The 26,187-nt window shown below is 34.6% G+C and overlaps 1 protein-coding gene across 32 annotated transcripts in view; it reads right to left on the bottom strand.

The window, feature by feature from the left end:
- GULP1 (GULP PTB domain containing engulfment adaptor 1) overlaps window positions 1–26,187 on the bottom strand; it is a 304,220-nt gene that overhangs the window by 146,240 nt on the left and 131,793 nt on the right. For 2 of the 32 annotated variants that reach the window (XM_063695045.1, XM_063695049.1), the window contains exon 3: window positions 5,471–5,588. The exons of the other annotated variants lie outside the window; for them this stretch is intronic. The gene's annotated coding sequence lies outside the window, so the exon portion shown is untranslated. The remainder of the gene's footprint in view (window positions 1–5,470; window positions 5,589–26,187) is intronic. 32 annotated transcript variants of the gene reach the window in all.

The raw sequence follows: 26,187 nt of genomic DNA, 5'->3' as shown, positions 1-26,187 counted from the left end.
CTTTAGTACTTGATAAGATAAATGAAAATAGAATTACTATAGGACTAACATATTTTTGAAAGATAAACATCCTGATTTTCTGCAAGGCTGGGGAAAATGGGGTTGGAAAAGATAAATACCAAATTTAAGAATAACACATTTAGGTTCAGCAAATATTTATTATGTGCCTATTCTGTGCCAAGATCTGTACATCTAGGCACTTTCACATATTTTCTGTGTTTGGCTGTTTTTGTGTTGCTATAAAGGAACATCTGAAACTGGGTACTTAATAAAGAAAATAGGTTTTATTGGCTGATGTTTCTGCAGGCTGTCCAAGCATGGCACTGGCATCTGCTCAGCTTCCAGGGAGACCTCAGGGAGCTTTTATTCATGGCAGAAGGCAAAACAGGAGCAGGCATGTCACACGGCCAGAGAAGGAAGAAAAAGGGGAGGGGTGGTGCCACCTACTTTAAACAACCACATCTCATGAGAACTCATTTACTATCATTAGGACAGCCCCAAACCTTGAAGAATCTACCCACATGACCGAAACACCTCCCATATCTCATGAGAACTCAGGCCTCACCTCCAAAATTGGGGATTACCTTTCAACATGAGATCTGGGCAGAACAAATACCCAAACCATATCACATATGTTCTATTTAATACAGTCATTCTCTGAAGCAGGTAAAACAACCTTTATTTTATGGATGATGATACATAGGTCCAATGTAAGTTCTAAATATTTCCAAGATCATACAATTGGTAAGACACTAAATATCTGACTCCAGCTCTTCTAATGGAAAGTTCAGGAAATTTTAGTGCTATATTAAAAATGCCATAAAAATTCGATTCTCATCATGTGTTTTCCAAAGGAAGATAATTTTGTTAAGTAAAATATTTATTTTACTATTTTTACTGTTTTTAAATTGATTTATTCTTTTCAGTGACATGGGAAAATTATTTCTGGGATAATATGGTAGAATACAAGTTGGAATAGCAAAAAAAGAAATAATACAGATCCTGATTGATTATAACAGCGTAGGACAAAGAATTACACAAATATTTCCTAAAACTAGATATTATTAACAATTCTGCTTTTACACTTGTTGTCTATTATCTATGTAAACTTTGTCAAACATTCTGAAATGCTTCTAATTTGCGATTTTACCACCACACGTGATCAAACTTCCATACAGTCCACTATTTCAGAATCCAAACTATATCTCTGATTTTACCACCTTTGTTTGGACCTGGCACAGACTATGGGTTCTGATGTCTCAAATTATGTCTTCAGTCTATGTGTCTGATTTTTGCTTTGACCGGAATGATCTCTATATTCCCACAGAAGTATCAATTACTGATACTTTATTTATGCTTTGTCCTGAAAAGAATGGGTTTGAATTCTTTCTCTCAAAAAACGTACAGTGATCAATAAGAAAACAAGACATATTTACAGCATCATGCAGGTTGTGAGTATGGAATAAAATAAAACCAGCAGGTTCACAGAGTAGCTGAAATTCCTCATTTCAATCTCATTTGCAGGGAGTGCTGAAGAGTTGATATACTATCTATTTGGCACCTAGCCTGTGTCTAGCAATGCACCAGTACTTTCTATGTAGCATCTCATTTATTTCTCAAAATAATATTTTCAGAATGGTAGCAATTCAACATGATTGCATCTGGACTAATGCAGCAAGATGATTTGGCCAAATTTACGTGTCAATCAAGTAGTGGGATCAGAATGTTACTGTAAGCTGGTGTGACTCTAATGGATATTAGAGTTTGAACATTCCACTATATCAGGCTGACTCCCATCTCAGATTCATTATCATGAAGCAATGCCTTCTGTAAACAAAAACAAAACAAAATAAAAAAAACTTATAAGGCCCCCCAACCATCTGAACAGATTCTTCCTCTCGGCCAGGGCAATCCAAATTTAACCAGAAAAACTGGTTCATGCCATCATGGGGGCTGGAAGATGGTCATGCCTCATTATACCCTCCTCCCTTTCAGAATTGCTGATAGAAATGACTCTTTAAGTCTAATAAGAAACATTTACAATTTATGTTTTCTGAAGCCTGTTACATGGAGGCTTCATCTGCATCATAAAACTCTGGTCTCCACCACTCTTTATAGTAACCCAGACATTCCTTTTCCTTTCTATTGATAATAACTCTTTCAACCAATTGCCAATATGAAAATTTTTAATTCTACCTATAACCTGGAAGCAAGCTGTCTCACCTTTCTGGTGGGACAACCAACGTATTTGATTGATGTCTCGTGTCTCCCTAAATGCATAAAACGAGGCTATGCCCTGACCACCTTGAACACATGTTCTCAGGGTCTCCTGAGGGCTGTGTCATGGGCCATGGTCACTCATATTTGGCTCAGAATAAATCTCTTCAAATATTTTACAGAGTTTGACTCTTTTTGTTGACACTTCTAAAATATCACTCTACAATGAAAGCGACCAAAGCAACTTTCATTCCAAAATATGTCAAATGTCTAGCAAGAAATATCACTACATCATTAAGTCAAAGCATACTTCATCTATATAAGTTCAAACACTGATTTTCTTTGTATATAAATTAATATTTACTGTTTTAAAGTCCTTCTTGATAAACATGTCAAAAAGTGAAAGGATCCTAGTGTATGTAACAAGCACTGGCACTGAAGAAATTTAAACCAGACAAGTCACTTGTGGCAGAGACAGATAATCCAGTAACCTAAATCCAGTCAGAATAGCAGAATCCAAATACAAAAACCCAAAAAGCAAAGTTGAACTCAGAGTCTAAGAAGTTAGAATTGTGCCCTATGAACAATTTTATGCTGCCACCTAAGAGTAGCCAAACTTGGATTCCATTTGTCTTTGTAAGGATACTTTGGAGATGCAAGTAACAGACTGACCAAAAGCGGTTTGCGTAATAGGGTCTCATTATCTCATTTTATAAGAAATCAGAAAGTCAATGGTTCCAGGGTTGGTAAATATCCCAGAAAATAGCTATTATCCAGGACACTAGTGTTTTCAATTCAGTTGTCCCATCCTCCACATGATTACTTTTGTGTTTAGGTTGTTGTTTCACGTCACAAGTTGGCTGTCTCTATTTAGGTAATCATATATAAATGCAGGTAGAAGAATATCTCATTTTATTGCATGAAAAAAGAATTTCTAGATGCTCCCAAGCAAACATTGGTCTCCTGATGAGATGATATCTCCCTCAAAAAGTAGGGAAATGAATACGGGTCATTTTAGCCTTTCTAGGTGATGGTGGACTCATTGACAAGAAAGGCTAGAGGAATGGCTAAAGAATGGGCAGCTAATAGTGTCTACCATATGTAAATCTGTGATCATAAACGAGTTTACAGACCTTAAATGATCAGTCCCTGCAACAGAGGCTGAAGTTAAATCCTAAAATTACCTGACATGTTCATGTTTGCTTTACTACCTTTCCCCAACCATCTATAAAATGTATCCAGAGATTAGAAAACCTGCTTCAACTCCTAGGATTAATAATGATCTGGAATGGAAAGAAAATAGCAGAATAATAGAACATGAATAAGATTTTAAAAGATCCTTTTCACTGCCCAACAACACTGTTCTAAATGTTCCAAAAATCTCTGACTTCCACTAAAAACTAGTTGTGGACACTACTCATAATTTATTGACTGCTTATAATCTATGAAGTACTGTGGCTCATCTGGTATCATGACAGACCTGGAGAAGAGTCTGTGGGGAGTGGTAGGAAATAAAAATAGATATAAGAGACATGATGAGGTCTCAAACATGCCTTTTCCATTCTTAACCCTACGTATTTCAAAAATATTTATTTTTATCAAAGCTATTGATTGCTAGAGCACTTAGTATACGCTCATTTTTGGAATAGAGTAGATAGACAGTCCTTGCTTTAGTCACTCATAAGCCATTTGGGTCTCCTGCCATTGCTGTCTCTGAATCTCTCTTCCAATCAAACGCATGCTCTGTATTTTTCCTGCTTTCAGTGTTTTTGTTTTTTTTCCTTTAAACAATTCCTCATTTGTTTCTACTATAATTTTCATTTATCTAGGGACCTAGATAGATTGCAAGACAGAGTTAGCAAGCTGAGGAAGAAACCTAGAATTGAGATAAGGCTGAATGGCATCAAACGTCAAGGTTTATGCACCCATCACAGCAAGAAACATCAGAGAGTCTGGGATCCATTAACTAAGAATATGGAGATACTGAAAATTCAGTCTCTGCATAAACTAGGAACCTTTCCGTTCCTCTTTGAAATTAGAATGTTACATTTTATTATAAATTTGGCAGAAAATTAGGATATTAACATTAAATAATAGGTGACAATCAGTTGAGTCTGCTTTAAAATTTCTTCATATTCTCATAATATTATCATTCAAAATCTACTACTTATTACACAAGATTCTAAAAAGAAACATTTGGTAAAACCATGTCACTGTCAGTGTTTAGGTGAAAGTATAGGATATTTTTAGTAAACTCTGTCTAAAGCTTCACAGACAACATGGAGAGAATTTGCTGACCTGAAATGCACAATATCAGAATTTCAATATAAAATGTACTGACTGCTTATAATCTACAAAGTACTGAACTTGGCATTTTCCATCACACCAGCCCAGTTATATGCTGAGGACTGGAACGCACACAGAATATCGGAAATTACTATGATACAATGTGGGCATGGATAACTGCCATGTGGCTGTGAGAGAAAGGAGTGACCCAAAGTTCAGGAAAGCAGAAATCACTCTGGCTTATGAAGGAGTCATATTTTCCAATTAAATTGCAGGTAGAGAAAACACTTTGAGAGATAATATTAGATATTGATCAAGGAAAATGTGTTTTCTCAATATTAACCTGGAAGCAAAGACCAGTGTCGTATAATTTGTTTTTTTAATAGTTAAATTGACAGATGAAATTGTACGTATTTATCATGTGCACCATGATGTTTTCAACATTTATATTATGAGATCACTAAATCCAGCTACTTAACATACGAATTATCTCACATGGTTATCATTTTTGTGGTGAGAACGCTTTACATCCACATTTTTCAAGAATACAATATGTTATTAACTACAGTCATCATATTATGCAACAAATCTCTTGAACTTATTCTTCCTATTTAAAGAAAATTTTGTATCCTTGGAGAATAGCAAATTTGAATAAGGAAAGTTTACAAGGCAGGAAGATCAGCTAAGGGTGTATGCAATAGTCTGGGATGCAGGTAATACAAGTAAAACTACAAAGAGAAGAAGATGCTAGGAACTGGCCATGAGTACTAGGAAAGAAAACAGGATGCCACAGTGGATTTTTAAAAATCTTTCCAATAGTTTATTTTTGGAATGGAAAAAAAAAGGCAATTGACTTTCCCTTTCTGAAGAAAAACAAATATGATGAGAATTACTACTCTTAATTGAAATATTTAAATTCCACCCTAAATTATAATTAGAATTAGAAATTCATTTTTTTTGCAGGCACCTGTAATCCCAGCTACTCAGGAGGTTGAGGCAGGAGAATTGCTTGAACCTGGGAGGCGGAGGTGGCAGTGAGCCGAGATCGCGCCATTGCACTCCAGCCTGGGCGACAGAGCAAGATTCTGTCTCAAAAAAAAAAAAAAAAAAAGAAAAGAAATTCATTTTTTCAGTTTAAGCTATTTATAAAATCAGTTTTTAGCAAAACAAGTATTTTATAGAACTGTATACAGGTTTGTAATCTAAATTTCTCATAATATAAACTGATAAAATACTGTTCTAGATGAGTGAAACTCCATTTTAACTTTATATTTGCTTGACTGCTTAGGCTCGAGGGTCAATCATTAAACTCTTTTTTTTCTTATGGTGAAATGGTAGCCATTGTGTTGAATGTTGATTTAAATACCATAGGGAGTCCTATTTAATGTCTACAATGTGATAGATGTGGCTTTAGATCAGACTTTGGACATTCAGAGGGCTTCACGAATCAGGAGGTAAAATAAACACGTAAATCGTGCCAGCTACAACATAATAGGGGCAGCAAGGCTTGTGTGAAACTAGAAGCACATGTCCAATTTTAAGGCATTTGGCTAACCACTGTTCTAGCAAGTTAAGTCAGGAAAGGGTGAACCCCCCGCCAACCCCCACCCCCACAGCCCGCTTTAGCTAAATGTACCATATCTCTCTGGATACTTGCTAATTCTTACATTTCTCTGGTGCATCTTCTCCCCAAGACCATTATACAAATCCAACAGGGGTTCAAACATGGATAGTTTTAATATTTAAAACTATGAACAGTTAAGGGATTTTTGTTGTTGCCGCTGTTTTCTTCCTCATAAGGCACCTGAATTTTCAGTCTCCTAAGACTGTTTACGCACCTGTATATTTTGTTTCCTTGATAACTCCTCTCTGGTACAAAGCTGATAGACAGGCTGTTTTTCAGACAGGGAAAGCTATGATGGAGAAGCTGAGAGAAGGGACAGAATCTGATCTTTTGGATAAAATTCAAAGTCATGAATTTTATAGTGCCATTATTTAATTAGCAAAGCACATAAAAACTACTTGATTCAGCTGTGTCATATCATAAGATATTAACAGCTATTAGTTTTTACTATAAGCCAAGCACCATTCCATGAATTTTATAACCCAATTTTACAGATGAGGAAACAGAGTTGGATAAATTTGTCTACAATCATTTAAGTAGAAAGTGTGAGATTTGGACCCAGACTCTCTAGTGTATCCTATTTTCCCAAAAGCATCTCAGTACTTACCTAGGAGCCAAAATTAAAACAAACAAACAAAAGTACTTCTAGGTAATTTACATATTTTTCAAAAGTGGCTTAGAAAGTGTTTTTGTTTTATTTTTATAAATATAACATCTAAATGCCTTTTTATTCACAGAGCAAATTGGTTATCCATTATAATGACTTTATTAAATTCCCTCTCTTCATTTTGTAAACTGCTCAGAATGTGGCTATTAATGTTAATGACTTTGTATATGACCTGAAGATTCATGTGCCCTAACTACATTTACTAGTGTGACTAAAAGTCATCAGACCAAAATAACAACAAAAATAACAACCACATTACCTTACGGGCAGAAAATTGTATTTGCACACTAAGTCTCCATATATTATTCAAAAACATCAAATGGAAGAAAATTTATTTTGACCTTTATTATAAATTTAAAATGTCACCAACCATTGTTTTAATTTCAAATGTGTCCATTATTTTACTTTTCACACAAATAATTTAACCTCTGTAATTATTGTTAGAAAAATAATTTTACTGGTACTCTAAAGACAAAAGTACATTTCTATTCACTGACATTTGATATTTTTCAGCCATTTTTTAAAGGCTATTTTTTATGTTTTTGAAAACCAAAGGTCTTAAACTGTCAACACATCAACGCAAAGTGTAACTCAAAATGTTTGCTTGTACAGTAAACATAAGCCATTTTAGATCTGTTGCATTATTTAACTCATAAAGCTCTATCGGTCAGGGCTCTATCAGATCCAAATAAAGGAAAATCAATTCTAGCACATTCAAGAAAAGGAGTTTATACTGGCTCATTTAACCAAACCACAGCAGGTGGGAGGCTCAGTGGTGGACCTCCCTGGGCCTGGGCTCAAGGTAGATTGAAAAGCATCAGGCCTCTCATTTCTCCATCTTATTGCTCAATCTTAATTTTATGAAGATAGGAAGATGTTCAGGCTCCCTCTTTTACATATCTCTCTAGAAGATTCACTGTGGCTAGGCATTTGAGCCTGAATGCAAACACCCCTTACAAAGGTTCCCAGAAGCCAAGTAAGAAGGCTCAAGTCTGAGCAGCAGCAAGGTTGATAAGAGTCCTCGCACTGTGGAATACAAGCAGGAACACTGCTGGATTTAGAGGAGGGCAAAGCTCAGTTTAAATCTCAGCTCCAAAATGCAGTGAGTGGTTTAGGTTAAATATCAACCCTCCTCAGCCTCAGCTTCCTAAACTCTACAGATCATAATAAACATTTATTTTGTCAACATGATTCACTGAACAGCATGTAAAGGGTGTATAGAAAGCCAGGTATATAGTTTCCACTTATATGTGCTGGGAGACTTGAAAATAAGAGGAAACTTGTGGTTTCCTCTAAGCAGATGGATTCGGAGAGGATCAAACATAAGGGCGAGTATTTTGTGAATATTAAAGCACTATGTAGATGTTAGGTATATTATATTCATCTCCAAACACTGACTTGTGATGTTTATCCACCACAAATGGGACCAGCGCTATCTACCTGGCCCGGCAGAGCTTAGAATGCTATCCCAAAGCCTTTGCCCTCTAACATGCAAACCAAACTAGGATAGGGACCACTTCTTACATCTCCTTTGCCCCTCTTCTCCTCCTACAATTCCTAGCAGCATTCTGAGCAGAGAATAAAGGCCCAACATACATCTGAAGACTGACTAATAAGATTTATTCCATCATCTTGATATTGACAGAAATAAAATTTCCCAATATACAAGTGGAATCTTATCTTTTTCTCTACCAAAAATATTCCATATAGTAAAGTATTGAATTAAGTATATTATGGTTCCACTTTCAAGTTGATAACAAACAACTTGGTTTGGATGTTTTAGGTACCCTCTATTTATTGCAAAAATAGTATGACTGCTCAGGAGGCCAAGGCGGGAGAAATGCTTGAACCCAGGAGGCAAAGGTTGCAGTGAGCCGAGATAGTGCCACTGCACTCCAGCCTGGGTGACAAAGCAAGACTCTGTCTCAAAAAATAATAACATGAAATGGCTAGTGAAAACTACAGTTAATAAAAATTTGTAGCCATAACACACATAAACAATGTAAGCAGTATATTGAAGACAGGAGTTATTTCAAAGTTGAAATACTACAATATCAAAACAAACTTTTGCATGAGTGTGACCCTTTCCGAAATTAATTAATGCCCTGTGTAACCTTGAAGGTTGAGGTATTCCCCATTGGTAACTTTTAAAATAGGTATGTTTTAGACAACCTGGCTTTTATTGTAATTTTATATTGGGACCTTTCTACAGTTAAGTTTAGCATTTGAATGACATGTGAAAGAAGCTTTAACAGTTATCCTCTCTGCCCTCAGGCTGATGCAAAATGACTGCTACAGCTTCCCAACAATAGATTTGTTTTTATCTAATGAACACTGTGAATCATGTTTCTTTATCTGGTCTGGCTGTTAGAAATATTAGAACCACATTTGTGGCCCAATTTTAGCAAATGTGATAGATCTCCAGTATATGCACTTTGTAATAAACCAGCTCTTTTTAGTTTTACTTTTCAAAAAATGTATCTCCTCTCTGTTATTTCCTCACTTTTGAATTCTTTAGATGTTTTGGTGGTACTCTATTTTGGAAAAATATAGGATATGCATAAACGAATAAGGTTTAAATGATTTCCCTTTTCTATTGTCTGGTACTACTTGATGTAAGGCAGTTTCATTTAATTAATGCTTTTCCTGCATCACCTTACTCATAAAAAATGATCAGTGTAGGCTGTCTCTGATATTTTACTTCCCATTTTGATTTTTTTCATGATGAAAAACATATTGCAAATTTTGAGAAAAAGAGAGATATAGAAAGATAAAATTAAGGCGCCCTCCCCACAGTCTAATTAGTATTCCCCTCACCACATCTCCCAGTTACCTCCTACCACCAGAGTCATGTCCTGACCACTGATAGCAATTTGGTGTATAACATTACAGAACACACAAACAAATACGCATACACACACACACCAGTAGCATGTGTGTATATGTGTACACACAAGCATAGTCTTTTTCTCACATCTCACATTTTTAAAGGCCAATTACCATTCCATTGTGTGGATACATTATAATTTATTTAACCAAATAATAGATATTCAGGTATTGGAGTTACAGAAAGAATGCTGTAAATGACATTCTTATACATATATACGTCTTTGTCTGCTTATGTATTTTGGTAGAATTTTTTTTCTTCTAACTTTAATTTAATGGTTCTAATTTGCAACCAGACATGAATTTAGAAAATTATGATGATTAAAATGCCATACAAAATGAAAAATGTTCTTTAAGGTTTCTTCATTTGTAAAATTCATGTTTTAAATTTTAATCTTTATGAAATCCATCCCTTTCCAACTCCAACAGCTTTTACTTTCTCTGAATTTACTTTTCTCTGGAATGTTGAGATTATCAGCTAACCAAGACTTCCAAACATTTATTGAATAACAATAGTTGGTAGAAATATGCTCTCCTGGAAATAAGAAAAAGAATTAAATATGGTTTCTGAAGAAGAGTACAATTTAAAATGATAAATTAATAATATTCCTAATTTAACAATTCATAGAGAGTTCTTTTTTAAGAAAGGATCGGTTCCAAAACTTTTAAATGCAACCAGATATTTAAACATTTCTGGAACATATTTAGTATATAAGTGAAGGCATTTCTCTTTTATATTATGCAACAGAGTTTATTGTTACAGACATGAAAACATACAAATCAATAATATTAAGCATTGTGTAAACTAATATAGTTCTCTAAGCAGCATATAGATTTATATTTATTTCAGTCTGAAAACATGTGTTTTAACTACTTTATTTCCTTTTGACTACTGATGTGTTTGAATTTTTTCATGCAAGTTTATTTTGTGCCTTCTTTACATTTTTTGTGATAGATATATTCTATGTGGCAGACATATATAACATATATAGCAGGAGAACAAAGAATTGGGAATAATGCAATTAACCAGTAACAATGTAATAGGAAGTAAGAAACGACAGAAAAAAAAACAAAATTATTATAGATTTTTTACTGTAATTATTAGACTATTAATAGAATAATTGTATTAATAATTGTTATGTTAATATACTGATTATATAACTATTAATAATTTGGTAGTCATATATTATGTATTTGACATAATTATTAAAATAATTATATAATGTATCATACATAATATATACTATACATGTGATATATCTATATCTATATATGTATATATCACACTCTTGATGTGACTTCATGAGGGCAAGCTTTGAAATTGGGCATGCGACTGCATTGGCCAATAAGATGTTGGAAGATGAAATGCAAGTGCAAGTTGGGGGCTGAAATGCATTTGCACAGCTGCTTTTTAATTCTGTTTGTCCTGGATAAGATTTTATATTAACCTTAGCCTTGGTTTCTCAAACCACACTAGAAGTATATATTAGAACTCCCATCACTGCATTTGTATTTTTTATGTATTTATTTTTTAATGTTTTTAAACTTTTAATTTAGGTTCAGGGTGCACATGTGGGTTTGTTATATTGGTAAACTCATGTCACAGAGGTCTGTTTTACAGATTATTTCATCACCGAGGCACTAAGCCAGGTACCTAACAGGTATTTTTTCTGATCCTCTCCCTCTTCCCACTCTCTACCCTCAAGTAACCCTGGTGTCTGTTGTTCCTCTCTTCGTGTCATGAGTTCTCATCATTCTGCTTCTACTTATAAGTGAGAATATGCGGTATTTGGTATTCTGTTCCTAAGTTAGCTTGCTAAGGGTAACAGCCTCCAGCTCCATCCATATTCCCCCAAAAGACATGATCTTCCTTTTTATGGCTGTATAGTATTCCATGGTGTATATGTACCACATTTTCCTTATACAATCTGTCACTGATGGGCATTTAGGGTGAGTCCATGTCTTTGCTATTGTGAATAGCGCTGCAATGAACATTCACATGTACATGTCTTTATGGTAGAATGATTTCTATTACTTTGGATGTATACTCAGTAACGGGGTTGCTGGGTTGAATGTCTTTTCTTTGAACTCAGAACTACTAAACATTATTTTAAAGAATATATTTTTAAAAAATCTCATTTTTAAAAAAGTATTTTACACTGATGTAACTTACAAGTCCAAGTACTTTGATTGCCAAACAAATACTGAAGCCAAAGTGGGAAAAGAAATGCTTTTTCACCTCTAAATAGAACAAACAGATGATCGCAATGTATAATCAATTCTAACTTCAGCTTGATATGTACAACTGCCAATTAGATCGTTTGGGCTCTGAATTTTAAAGAGCCTGAAAGAGCATTTGCAAACACAATGAAAAAATTTAGATTTTAATACTCTTCGCTCCTTGGACACAAAATGTAACCTGGAAAGCATAAGTGTTAACATTTCTATGAAAGATTCAGGGACACTTCTGCAAGATATTCATCCTATCAGTAAACAGATATTAGCAAATAATATGCAAAACATAATTTGATAGTTTTCACATACTAAAAACAAGGACATATTAGAAAAGTTGTCCTACCAGAACTGATATGGTAAAGCTAATAAAAGAAGATAGAACTATAGTGGATAATGCTGTGGTCCAGGTAAGTGATAACATATGTTAGTTTATTGCAGAACAGCTGCATTTTATTGTTTTTATGTATGTGCCAAGTGCAAAAGATCTATGGATAGAAATAGAGATATACAGCACCTATTAAAATAGTTCACTATCTAAAAAGTGGTTTCCAAAATGTTTTCTTCATGAACACTGTATGTGAAAAATGTTTGGGCATGTGCCCCAAAATATGTACAAATTAATATATTCTTAAATAACACATATTATACTCAATTTAAAACTATACATATAAACTACCTGTTAAATTAGTGCATATATTATGAAATATAGCTGAAAATATAAATCAAAAGGTAAACAATAAAAAATAACTTTTAATACAAATTTTAATGTCTCTTTTTTCCTTGAATTTCCTGTAGGGATCCATGTTTGCCAGTTTAGAAATCAAGGGTCAAAGAATATAGATAATAAAATGTACTAATTGCTATAATGGAGACATGAACATGTTTCTATAATGAGAACTTGGGAGGATCAGCTAAATCAGTGAGGAAAGTAATTTTAAATCAAAATGATGAGAGACTGAGGACCTATACTTTGATATCGGAATATCATACCTATGATGCTGTAGTGTCTTTTGTTACTATTGTATTACTTCCTATTAAATTGTGTTAATATACAAAACTTTAATTAAAGGATTTTAGGGAAAGGTAATCATGGTGGCTAGTTTGTGAATTCCTCCATAATAAAAGATAATACAACCAGAATAGCAAAACAAACAAACAAAAAAAACAGGAACAAAATCTACAACAAAACTAGGCGGCAAGCTGTGATGGTTGGATTTTAAAATGGACCCCAAGATCCTTGCCCACCTGGTGTACACACCCTGTACAATCTCTCCCCTTGAGGGTGGGAAGGACCAATGCATATAATGGAATATCAAAGCCAGGATTACCTTAAGTTACATGGTAAAGATGGAGAGGTTTTGTAGATATAATTAAGGTCTCAAAACAGTTGAATCTGAGTTAATTAAAAGAGAAATTAACATGCGTAGACCTGGCTTAATCAAGTGAGATTCATTAAAAGAGGGACTGGGCCTTTTTAAAGAAAAGAGATTCTTCTGGCCTTGTAGAAGGAAAGAGCCATGTTAAGAACTGCCTATGGAGAGATCCCAGTCTTTCCCTAACATTAGAGACTACAAAAAGTACAGCCTTTGTCTCCCCTTTAACAGCTTTGAGGAAGCATCCTGCCATAAATTGTGCAGCTGCATGCAAGGAAATGAATTCCGACAACCTGAGGGATCTCTGAAGCAGATTCTTCTCTAGTAGAGTCTACAGATGAGAATACAGCCCAGAAAACTCCTTTATTTCAGCCTGGTGATACCCTACGCCAAGGACACAGGTATGGTAAGTCTATGGGACTTTTGACACACAAAAAACGTGAAGTAATAAACGGCTGTAATTTTAAGCAGCCAAGTGTATCATGTGGCATAGAATTTGTTATAAGACATAGGAAATTAATGCACAAGCTATCTCAAAGATTCTTATAATGGAATTGAGTGAGAGTAAGCCATTAATAGTCAGAAGACACTCATGGTAGCGGCATCAGTTTTGGAGAAAATAAAGGATACCAAAAGCCCATTTAACATACCAAAATAGGCAACAGGTTGTCAATGAGATCAGCAGTAATTGAAAGGGCATTTTCTATGCCAACTCACTGGCAAGGACAAAGGTTTGTGTTTGTGTTCAGATCAAAAAGAGTTGGAACAATCTGAGTCATATGAATTCCCAAAAGCTACCTTTCAGGACTAAGTCTTATATTAAAGGTAAATTTTGGAAATAAAAACCAACTGAGACAAACTGGAATAAGAGTGATTAAAGAAAAAGTCCAGAAAAACACTGGGGAGAAGACAAGGCCAGGATAAATCTGAAAGTATGAAGCTATACTTCTATCTATTAAAATCACCAGAATTGAGAGTTTCAAAATTATAAATATAGAAAAGATATTGTAAGCCACTACCTTTGTTTAAAATCTTAGTCTAATCTCATGACAAAAATTAAAAATGAATAAAACATTTTGTTCACATCTTATGGAAAGTTGTGATAAGATTATAAAAGAAAAGGAGGAGAAAGTAACATCCCTACAAGCAATGAAAGCATACAAAAATTGTCAACAAATCAGATTAAAACTCTAGCCCAATTTTTCAAAATGAGCTAAAAGCAATTAAGAAAATAGAAGATATGAAAAAACAATATGAATAAAAATTAGAAAAACTCAGAAATTGGGTGATAGAACTCAGGAAATTTAAAAATAAGGAAAGTAAGTAATGTCTAAAAGGAAAAATGAACCAGAAAGAATGCAACAAAATGGGTAGCACTATAAAAAAAACAAAAATATAAACATAAGAAAATGTTCAAATAAAAAAAGAAGAAAAATGATTCAAAAGGATGTCACAAATATGGAAGGCAGAAAAAAAAATCCAACATATAAGACTCCTCAAAGAAGAAAACCAAAACAAGAGGCAGAATGGATACTAAAATTAAAAATTAAAAAAATACTTTAAATTCAAAAACATGTACATATCAAGAGTATGTGGTAAACTTGGGCAAAGTCACCATAATAACCAAGAAGGAGACATATTCTACTCAAATTCTAGCAAAATTTTAAAATTAAAAAAAAAAGAAAAAGAAACTTTGGGAATGTAGGAAAAGAACTCCAAGGCATTTTTTATAAAGGAGAAAGAAAAATAGACTGTAATCAAAGTTTTGACATCATTGACAGCAAATGATTTATGGTAGAAGATAACTGAAGGAATAAAAATAAAAGGTGATTTTGGAGCACACAAATAACTCTGAAATATGAAGGTGCAGATCAACTGTTTTCTGCATGCGACACTAAGGAAATATTATTCAGTCAGCTCTTCTTATACTATCACCTTCAGGAATCCAAACTACCTGAAAAAAACAATGACATAAGGCTAGTATCGTCACTAGAAATTTCCAGTTAAAAAAAGGCGGGGGGAATATTATGCCCTAACTCTCAGACCCCATTGTTTACCTATAATGAAAAAAAAAGGATATAAGGTAGAGAGGACAAGGATTGAGGCCACTCTTCTTTAAATTGTTTTGTAAATTGAACTGTGGAAAATGTAAATTTTTGCTAAATTATAAAGCAAAATTAAATCAAGGAGAACATGTTCTCAGGACCTCCTGAGGCTGTGTTACAAGCCATGGTCATGCATATTGGGCTCAGAAAAAACCTCTTTGAATATTTTACAGAGTTTGGTTTCTTTCATCAGCATTAATTGGCACCCATAGGCAGCCTCAGAGAAAACTCAGGACCTGCTAAAGGAATTACCTGAACTCAGAACTAAGATACCAAGATGTGCCCATTGAAAGCCCCCCGACTGAGAGATTCTCCTCTGATAGAACTGTTAGTCGTCCTGAGCCCTGGATCTCCCACTTGGTTGACAGTCCTTTGGTTTATTCTGAGCTTGTTCTTTTCCTGGGAAGTTTTCAGGATCCTAATTTTGATTCAGATGTTCATTCTAAAGGATCTTCTCCATTGCCTTTTTCTCTCATAATCAATTTCAATTAGCTCATCTTTACATTTGCTCAAGAAACCGGACTGTCCGTTGCATAAACAAATGACAGACTGAGCTTCTCAGTTCCACTACACTGAAATCTAGACTACAGTTCAGTTCCTCCCTTAAAGAAAAATATATATATAAACAAATCATCTACAAATGAAGAAGGACAAAGAGAATGACCCCCTTTGGAGCAACCCAGTCGGTTTTATGGCACCTCTGCTTCCAAGTATTTGCATAAATGGGAAAGTTCAAGGGCATGCTGGGGTTTTTAGTACTTCATCTGGTTATGGTCTTCTAGTGTACACATTTTAAAATATAGAGTCTTCAAAGCTAAGTTATCTGTTTCTCTGTTTTCTTTTTCTGCCTGCTTTAAATCTGCCATTACTTTTCTACTGGTGTCAAGATAAAACCCATTCTTTGGACCCAATCTTTTTCATTTTTTTCTTTTGTAAGCTGGTAAGTTCATATTACTATCTCACAGCCAGAGTTCTGAAGTAAAAGCAATAGGATCTTTGTGTTTGTGTGTATGTGTGTTTAGATATGTTTATGTGTAGGGACATGTATTTTGTAATGTGTTTTGGCCACGAGGTACCAAATTGGCTTGAAAATAGAGTACTCAAAAATTACATAAACAAGCCAAAATATTTTTCAAGTTTATGTGATTTAAGTAAATATTAAATAAATAAGCTGAGTTTTAAATTACTATTAAAATAAATTTCAAAATGTCTTCAGAATTATCAATATACATTTTTTTCTGAATTTATTGATTAAGCAGTTTTATATTTATCTCTGCTAGATATTATGAGGTGTCCAGTTTTGACATGAAGGTTATAAAACTATAAACCTAATGCAAAACGGAATTATATTTGTGTAATTTTTGATAAATAAGATATTCAGTGTTGTCGGTTTAATGAAAACAGTAAAATCCTGAGTTATTGGCAAAACAATTTAAAAACCATATATTTAACCTTAAGGTTCTTACTTAGATAAATACCTGATAGTCACAGACTAAAAAAAATGATTAACAGAAAAATAACTTTAAATAATTTCTAGCTTTTTCTAATATCTCAGTTTTTCATAAGTAATCTAGGTAAACTAGTAAAAATAAATTAATTAGGTAAATGTTTCAGGATAAATGCTTATAAATGAGCTTGTCATGTAATTTAAAATCTTAAACTGTAGTAAATTAAATAATATATACTCATTAAATGCCTGTATAATTTCCAATTTTAAAAAATACATACGAAGATATTTTTCTTAAAAATTTATAAAATGGTTCTTATCTATAAAATGCTGAAGTGACAGACAAATCAAGATTTCTACTTCCTAGGTTTTCACAAAAATGTAAGGTTACTAAGTATAAAAATTCTAGTTCCTATATAATTCTGTATATCAAGTATGCCAAAATAAGATGTGGTTTGGATTAAAAAAAATTATGACAGACATGAAAAATGTGTTCTTTTTAAAAGGAAAATAATTTTTATCTAATTCAAAGTTCATTTCAATATTATTTACAAAACAAATGAAAAAGAAACCAGTAAGTAAGAGAGAAAGTTGTGAAGAAACTACAGATATTAAGAGGTATTTCTGACAAGAAAGCTTAAAAACAGAATAATTTTGTATGATAAATTTCTGTCCTAACATAAACGACTGGTTAGTTAAGGCAGATGGATATCTACAACAAAATAGAAAGTATGAGCATGTTGTAAATGGTTTTTGTAAATCGTGATAAGATTCATAAAAACAGAATTAATAAAAGATATTTTCTACGTGGTTAAGTTGGCTATAATTAAGAGACTTAGTCTTCCTAGAGATTAAGCTTTTACATTAAAATATGCTAATAACATAACTAAATACTTGGTTACTATAACAAGATTTCTTTACTTTTACAATTACTCTTCATGAAATTGTAAGTTTTAAATTTTTAATTCTATATAATCTGTTTCTTTTAAGTTTCTCAGATTGATATTTTAAAAGTTCAGTTTCTATACCCTGCTGCTTTCAACTGTCCACCCTTTGAGAAGACCTGAGATGCTAACTCTCTTCTTCAACATTTTTTTTTCTTTCACACACCCATTCATTGAAGCTTCAACTTTTGTTGGCTCCTGTAACACTTTTTTTTTCCTCCAGTTCTACATCTGTTGTTATAGCCTGATGCTAAAATGTTTTATTTTGAAGGTTTTAAAAAGACACGGTTGTCCTCCAGTATAACTTAATTCTGTACTCCTGGCTTTTCTTAATATGTTTAGCAGCCAGAGGCCCTCTGAAGGTTTGCTGAAAAATCAACGAAAATGCTCAAAAAAGACAGACTGGTTGAAGGGAAGGTATGCAGATTTGTTTGGTGTATATATGGGGGAGTTTACAGAAGAAAGACCAAAGATACAGGGTAAATTGTCAATTTTATACTGTCAATAAAGTATGGAAAGACATGTGAAAATATGATATTAAAAAGGGTATACTTTAATGCTAGTAGACTGTGTGGGAAAAGCCAGCAAGGCCTGTCTGTCTGTATAGATTCTTAATCTCCTTGAGTAAGCACTTCCTTCTTTCTGGGTATGGGAGTCTTATAATCTACAGTCCAACAAGGAAGATCAGAGCATTTCTTTATGGCTGGTTCTCACACAGAAAGGTGAAGGAAAAATTAGGGTAATATTTTTAGGTTGTATTGCTGGCTTCGAGGAAAAGGAGTTTTGGTTTCTAGGATCCACATGGAGGAAAAGAGGTTCTAGTTTCTATGGGCAGCCTCAAGGGAAAACGGAGCTGAGTGACAGAAGGGCAGAAGGCCAAAATCTTTTATTTTTGAAGTTGTTTCTGAGGCTTCCATTGTGCGGTATTGTTTTCTGAGCCCAAACATATGTCTAAAGTGTTCATTATAACCAGGCAACTTCCCATGTTGTCGCTAAGAGTCACATATTCTCTTGCTTAAGGGCTCTATGACATAGTACTGGTCTTCCTATGTCTGATTAACTCACATTCTCTTTTCATCAAGTTTAACTTTCTGGTTATCCGAAGGAGCTTCCCATAAGCAAAAACTATCACACTGCAGGCTCTTCCTTACCTTTTTGATAACTAGCTTAAGAAACAAAGATTTTGCAATAATTCCTGTTGTTTTTATTCGGTTTTTAAAATTACCTTAAGAAAACTAAATTTTGAGAGATAAGTTTTTACATCCATGTAACTTTTTATATCACTTTTGAGCTCTTTTTATTATCACACTGGATAAATGAATAACTGTTATTTTACAATGACCTATGACTCTGTTTTAATCAAATGTTTTGAGGCTTTTAACATCTCTGACAAACATCTTCAAAATCGAACACTAAATTAAGTGTCTGACTTAGAGCTATTGCTAGGGGCTTATTAAAATTATAAAAATTAACCACTGTAAGGTTGTAGAATTTTTTTACAGCTTCCAATTAAGGAAAAAACTCCACTGAAATCCCAGCAGTTTGGGAGGCCAAGGCAGGTGGATCATGAGGTCAGGAGATCGAGACCATCTTGGCTAACACGGTGAAACCCCATCTCTACTAAAAATACAAAAATTAGCCGGGCATGGTGGCAGGTGCCCGTAGTCCCAGCTACTTGGGAGGCTGAGGCAGGAGAACGGCGGGTGAACCCAGGAGGCGGAGCTTGCAGTGAGCAGAGATCGCGCCACTGCACTCCAGCCTGGGCAACAGAGCGAGACTCCATCTCTTAAAACAAACAAACAAACAAAAAAACACAAAACCTCCAGTCCTACCTGCTCTAGCCGAATGACTAAACATCATTTAAAAAATTCTCTCAAGCTCCAGGGTCTTTATCAAATATTGTTAACCAAACTACTTCGTGCTGTTAAGTTGCAAGGCTTTGACTCGTAGGTACACACCTAACTCCTAACTCATCTGAAAAGGAGTACTGACTCCTACTGAATCTTTTTTTTTTTTGAGACAGAGTCTTGCTCTGTTGACCAGACTGAAGTGCACCAACAAGATCTTGGCTCACAGCAACTTCTGCCTCCTGGGTTCAAGAGATTCTCATAACTCAGCCTCCCAAGGAGCTGGGACTACAGGCATGCACCACACCTGGCTATTTATTTGTATTTTAGTAGAGACAGGGTTTTGCCATGTTGGCCAGGGTGGTCTTAAACTCCTGGTCTCAAGTGATCCACCTGCCTTGGTCTCTCAAAGGGCTAGGATTACAGGTGACAGCCAGCACACCCAGCCCAACTCCTACTGAATCTTAAACATCAACACTGGTATCTGACACCAAATTCAAGTTAATTAAAGACTCATCTTCAGACCTGAGAGCAGATGACAGTCAAAATAAACTGCCTTCATGTGATATAGTACCAGGCCTGTATACAAAACCATAAATACTCATTTAGTCATGTTTCCTCTATCTAACAATATAATATGTTCTTTGACTTAGTCCCAAATAATTTAAATATTTAGCTGCCTGTGAGTATCCTTTTCCTGTCATCATCAGAGCTAGGCAGTGCTTATCTTTTGTTTAAAACTTTACTCATTCTTTGTTTTGTTTTCCAGAGTAAATAAAAAAAAAAACACACTTTTTTTAAAGTCCTTAGAGCTAACAACAGTGGGTAAAACAACAAAGATTACTTTTCTCTCTGAATTAGTCATTCTCTGAATGTAGTCATTAGACATTGCTACAAAGAAACACCTGAATCTGGTTAAATTATAAAGAAAAGAGGTTAAATTGGCTCGTGGTTCCCCAGGCTTTATAGAAAGCATGGCAGCATCTGCTTGGCTTCAGGGGAGGCCTCAGAAAACATATAATCATGGAAGAAAGCAAACAGGGAGCCTGCACTTTACATGTCCAAAGCAGGAGGAAAAGAGAGAAGAACGAGGTGCCATACACTTTTAAACAACCAGCTCTTGTGAAAAATCTATCATGATAACAGCACTAGGAAAATTATGTTAAACCATGAGACACCACCCCATAATCAAATCACCTCCCACCAAGCCCGTCCTACAATATTGGGGACTATAATTCATTATGAGATTTGAGCAGGGACATAGATCTCAACCATATCATTCAGCCCCTGGCCCCTACCAAATCTCATCTTCTTCTCACATTGCAAAATGCAATCACGCTTTCCCAACAGTTCTTTAGAGTCTTAACTCATTCCAGCATTAAGTCAAAAATCCAAGGTCAAAATCTCATCTAAGACAAGATAAATCCCTTCTGCCTAGGAGCCTGTAAAATCAAAAGCAAGTTAGTTCCTTCCAAGATACAATGGGGATACAGGCATTGGGTAAATACCCCCATTCCAAAAGGGAGAAATTGATCAAAAGAAAGGGTACACAGGCCTCACACAAGTCTGAAACCCAGCAGGGCAGTCGTTAAATATTAAGGCTTTGAAATAAACTCCTTTGACTCAATATCTCACATCTAGCGCATACTGATGCAATGGGTAGGCTCCCAAGGCCTTGGGGAGCTCTGTCCCTGTGGCTTTGCAGGGCTCAGCCCCCATGGCTACTCTCAAGGGCTGGCATTGAGTGCTTGCAGCTTTTCCAGATGCAGGATGCAAGCTGCCATTGTATCTACCATTCCAGGGTCTGGAGGACAGAGGCCCTCTTCTGACAGCTCCACTAGGCAGTGCCCCAATGGGGATTCTCTGTGGGGGCTTCAACCACACATTTCCCCTTCCCTAGTAGAGGTTCTCCATGAGGGTTCCACCAGTGCAGGAGGCTTCTGCCTGTACATCCAGTGTTTTCCATATATCCTCTGAAATCTAGGCAGAGGCTCTCAAGCCTCAACTCTTAGACTGTATATACCTGCTGGCTTAACATCATGTAGAAACCACCAAGGCTTATGGCTTGCACCCTCTGAAGCAGAGGCCCATGCTGTACTTGGGCCCCTTGGAGCCATGGCTAGAGCTGAAGCAGCTGAGATGTGGGGAGCAGTGTCCCAAGTCTGTGCAGGGCGGCAAGGCCCTGGGCCTGGCCCATGAAACGATTGAGTTCTCCTAGGCCACCATGCCTGTAATGGGAGGAGCTGCACAAATGTCTCCGAAATGCCTTCAAAGCTTTTTTCCCCATTGTCTTGGCTAATAGCATTTGCCTTCATTTTAGTTATGGAAATTTCTGTAGCCAGTTTGAATTCCTCCCCAGAAAATGGGCTAGGCTGCAAATTTTCCAAGCCTCCAAGCTCAGACAGCACATGACCAGGCTGCAAATCTTCTAAGACATTAAGCTCTGCTTCCCTTTTAAATATAAGTTCCAGTTTTACATCATTTATTTGCTCATTCATATGAGCACAGGCTAGTAGAGGTAGCCAGGTTACATTTTGTACACTTTGCTCCTTAGAAATTTCATCCTCCAGATACCCTAAATCATCACTCGTAAGTTCAAAGTTCCACAGTTCCCTAGGGCAGAGGCAAAATGCAACCAAGCTCTTTCCTAACCTATAATAAAAGTGACCTTTGCTCCAGTTCCCAATAAATTCTTCATTTCCACCTAGACCTCCTCAGCCTGGACTTCACTGTTCATATCACTGTCAGCATTTTGGTCACAACAATTTAATAAGTCTCTCAAAAGTTCCAAATTTTCCCTCATCTTTCTATCTTCTTCTGAGCCCTGCATGCTCTTCTAACCTCTGCCCATGACCCAGTTCCAAAGTTACTTTCACATTTTCAGGTATCTTTATAATAATGCTCCACTCTTCAGTACCAACTTTCTGTATTAGTCTGTTCTCACATTGCTATAAAGAAACTCCTACATTTTTGAGGTTAAGAACAACTGACAAGCTTTAATATTAAAACAGAGATCACAGAACTAACAAAAGAGACTGTTGTATAAGATACCAAATTCCAGCCTGACTCTGGTATAGCATCACATAACAGGTAGAAGGCCCTGAAGGAAATAAAGGTATTTTGCCCCAAAATATATTTATTTGACACATTCTGAAATGACCCTGCAAAGCTGTCTCTTGTGGGGGAATCTGTATTCTGTACAGAATCTCCTTCCCTTTCCAGGTCTTTTCCTGATCCAGGAAAGAAGTAAGTGTCTCACACCTTTTAAGGTCCCGATAAGAAAGGCTTACCATCTATTCTCTCTGAAGCCTGCTCTCTGGAAGCTTCATCTACATAATAAAAACCTAAATTTTCACAACTAGAGTCTTAACTCTAGGGATCTTATCTACCTTATCTTAACTCAAGCATCTCTTTCTGCTAAGTTCAACTCTTTAGGCAGAGGTTATCTTTTTCTACCAATTGCCTGTCAGAAAATCTTTGAATCCACTTACAACCTGTGAGCCCACCCTCCCTGCCATCACTGTGATATGTCCAGCCTTTCTGGACTGAACCAGTGTATACCTTACATGTACTGATTTATGTATTTGCCTGTAACTTGCCTCCTTCAAATATATAAAACCAAGCTATATCCCAAACACCTACTTAGAGGCATATGTTCTTAGGGCTTCCTGAGACTGTGTAACAATCCAGGGTCACTCATATTTGACTCAGAATAAACCACTTTAAATGTAAAAAATTAAATTAAAAAGGGCAATTTCTGACAATAGAAAATAAAATGAAAATACGATCCTAGATACATATCCAATTGGTAGTATAAGCATTGAGACAGGAGCTATTTCATGTGATGTTAAAACATAATAATTTGACTGTAATACTCCTAAGAAGATACATCATGAAGACAAAAAGAAATGCAAACAAATTTTAAACTCAATACTCATATAGATGAGGTAGTATTTGGATTGTTATTCTATGTCTCTTTTGTGTGCAACATGGGATGAAAGTGATACTCTAATTCTATTACCTTCAGTGCTATTGAGAACTGGAAAATATACGTGAAAAGAGATATAAATGTAAGATAAATGGTTATGTAAAACTGCTGCAGTCCTGATTCTGAATTAGAACAAGCTGTGTAAATACAAGACATAGTTTATCTTAAAGAAAAAAGAACTCTGACTATTGAAAGACTGGAAACTACAACCCCCAAAACCAAAGTTCCTTGGACAAATGGCTGATTCACAGTCTAGGGCAAGAGTGATACAAAGTCTTAGTTCAAAGTTGAGGAGACTCCACTAATTAAAATGAGAAGAGTAACAAACCATGGATTAGAATAATAAACTGCAACAGGTTGAAATATGCCAAGTATGTCTAAATCCATAAGCTCATAACAACAGATCATCACTCATCATTAAACAATGCTAGAAAATAAATTCATTATTTTGAGAGTCAGCAAATGAAGGGAAAGAATCAACTAATTATCTTGACTTTCCTGTATAAATTATTTCACTAGATAATCAGTAGTAGGTGATGGGCAGTGGTGATGTTTTTTAGTAGTATTCTGTTAATTAGTATGTTAGTAATGATAAGATTGGAACAACCATTTTCAATCCCTGAAAAATTAGTAAAGTCATTGAGCATCAGTTGGTACTAATATTGAAAAAAAGAAACAAGCCAAAGTAATATAACTCCCAATGAAAGAACACATTACCACTATGAAATAGACTTGCCAAAAGAAAATCAGACATGATTCTGATCAAACCTTTATATCTAGCTAACATTTTACAGGAAATTCCATAAACTGATGAACCTGCTAAACTACAGGGATGCCATCATTAAAATCCAGACTGTGGGAAACTCTACTGCACAAATGATATTTATTTGTTACATGGGAAACAAAAACAGAGAGAAAAAAATTATGGAAAAACTTACTGATTAAAGAGACTAAAATAAAGACATATAAAAATGTGAAAATTATAGGCATGTTAGAGAGTAGAGGTTATATTTACAAACAAGTAAATTCAAAATATTATAATTTTGATGAGACAATTGGGAATTTGAAACCTGGGTAGCTATTGATGACATTAAAGAATTATTACTAATTATTTTAATGTGATAATGGCATAGTACTTGCATGTAAATAGTTTTCTTTTTTAGAAATTCACACAGAAATATTTATAAGTGAAATAATATATTGTTGAAATTTGCATCAAAATAATATCGGGAGGAAGGTTGCAAAATGAGCATATACATGAACAGAATGATCATGCATTGAAATCAATAAAGGTGGACAGTAGATACATGAGGCCTCGTTACACTACTCTGTACTTTTGTTCCTGCTTGAAACTTTTTATAATACAAATTAAAAGCAATGATTATAATAAACTCCATTCAATTCATATTAGTAATTTTGATGAGATTTTTTGTATTATAAAATTGACACACATAAAAATTTAAAACAATAAAATATTTGCAATTTTTAAATAGGCATTTTCCATTTGTTACTAGTTACTAGATCTTTTTCATCAATCCAAATAACAACCTTTGGTAGTCAGTCTTGCACTTGACATTCTAATTTCACTGAATGACTTATACCACAAGCCCAGAGAATGATTCCTGCAATAAGAGCACATTTAAGCCTATAAAATTATTTTTTAAAGCCTATATTAAATGAAATACCACAGCTTCCTCCTGAAATGAGGCAGAGCTACATTTGATTTTGAAGGTATATTTTAGGACTAAAATTCATGTCTAGTATGTATGTGTGTGTGTATTGTAGAAAATAGAAACATTATAGAAGTGTGAAATAATTTTAAAAATATTATATATTTTTAAAATGCCATTTTCTAGAAGCAGATGAGAGAAATAAAATTTAAAATTAAAATGCTATTTTCAATTCAATTCTATCTAATTTGAAAAGCTAACTAATCATGAACATTTATATTTCTGTTACCTCATCTGAAAACTATTTTAACATGTTAAAATTTTTCACAATAAACCCTTTATATTCATAAGTTACTAAAATTAGAAAGAGCTAGAAAATACTGATTAGCAGAGAAACTTTGTTTTTATATCACATTTTTAAAATCTAAACAATGCTTTCCCTCTCAAGATATCTAAGAGTACGTTTTAAAAGAATATAATACTCTTAAAATGCAATTGAATCATAATCATGTAATCTCTGAATGGAACAATTGTTTTATTTCAAAATAATGAAGGCATATATAATAATAAACAGCATTGTGTAGCAAAAAGAATATTACTTGGAAAAATGGGTATTAATTCTCACTATCATTACCTATATTGCCTAGGAAAAATCATATACTGTCTGATTTAATTTTTCCATTAGTACCATAAAGTGGAAATAATTGTTCCTACACATTCAACTGTTTTCAACAAATAAAGCTATTTCTTCATCTTTTAAAATAAGATGATTATAGTAATAATTTACTAACCTACTAATTTACTAAGCTATTTTGAGTGTGGTGCAACAGAAAAGAAAGATGTGACTATTTAGCTAACATAGAGTTTCTCCAAAGTTCACCCTTAGCTGGTGGAACCT

Source organism: Gorilla gorilla, chromosome 11 (assembly GCF_029281585.2).
Source record: "Gorilla gorilla gorilla isolate KB3781 chromosome 11, NHGRI_mGorGor1-v2.1_pri, whole genome shotgun sequence".
NCBI lineage: Eukaryota > Metazoa > Chordata > Mammalia > Primates > Hominidae > Gorilla > Gorilla gorilla.
The sequence above is the reverse complement of the archived record's forward strand: the minus strand, read 5'-3'. Positions and strand labels throughout refer to the sequence as shown.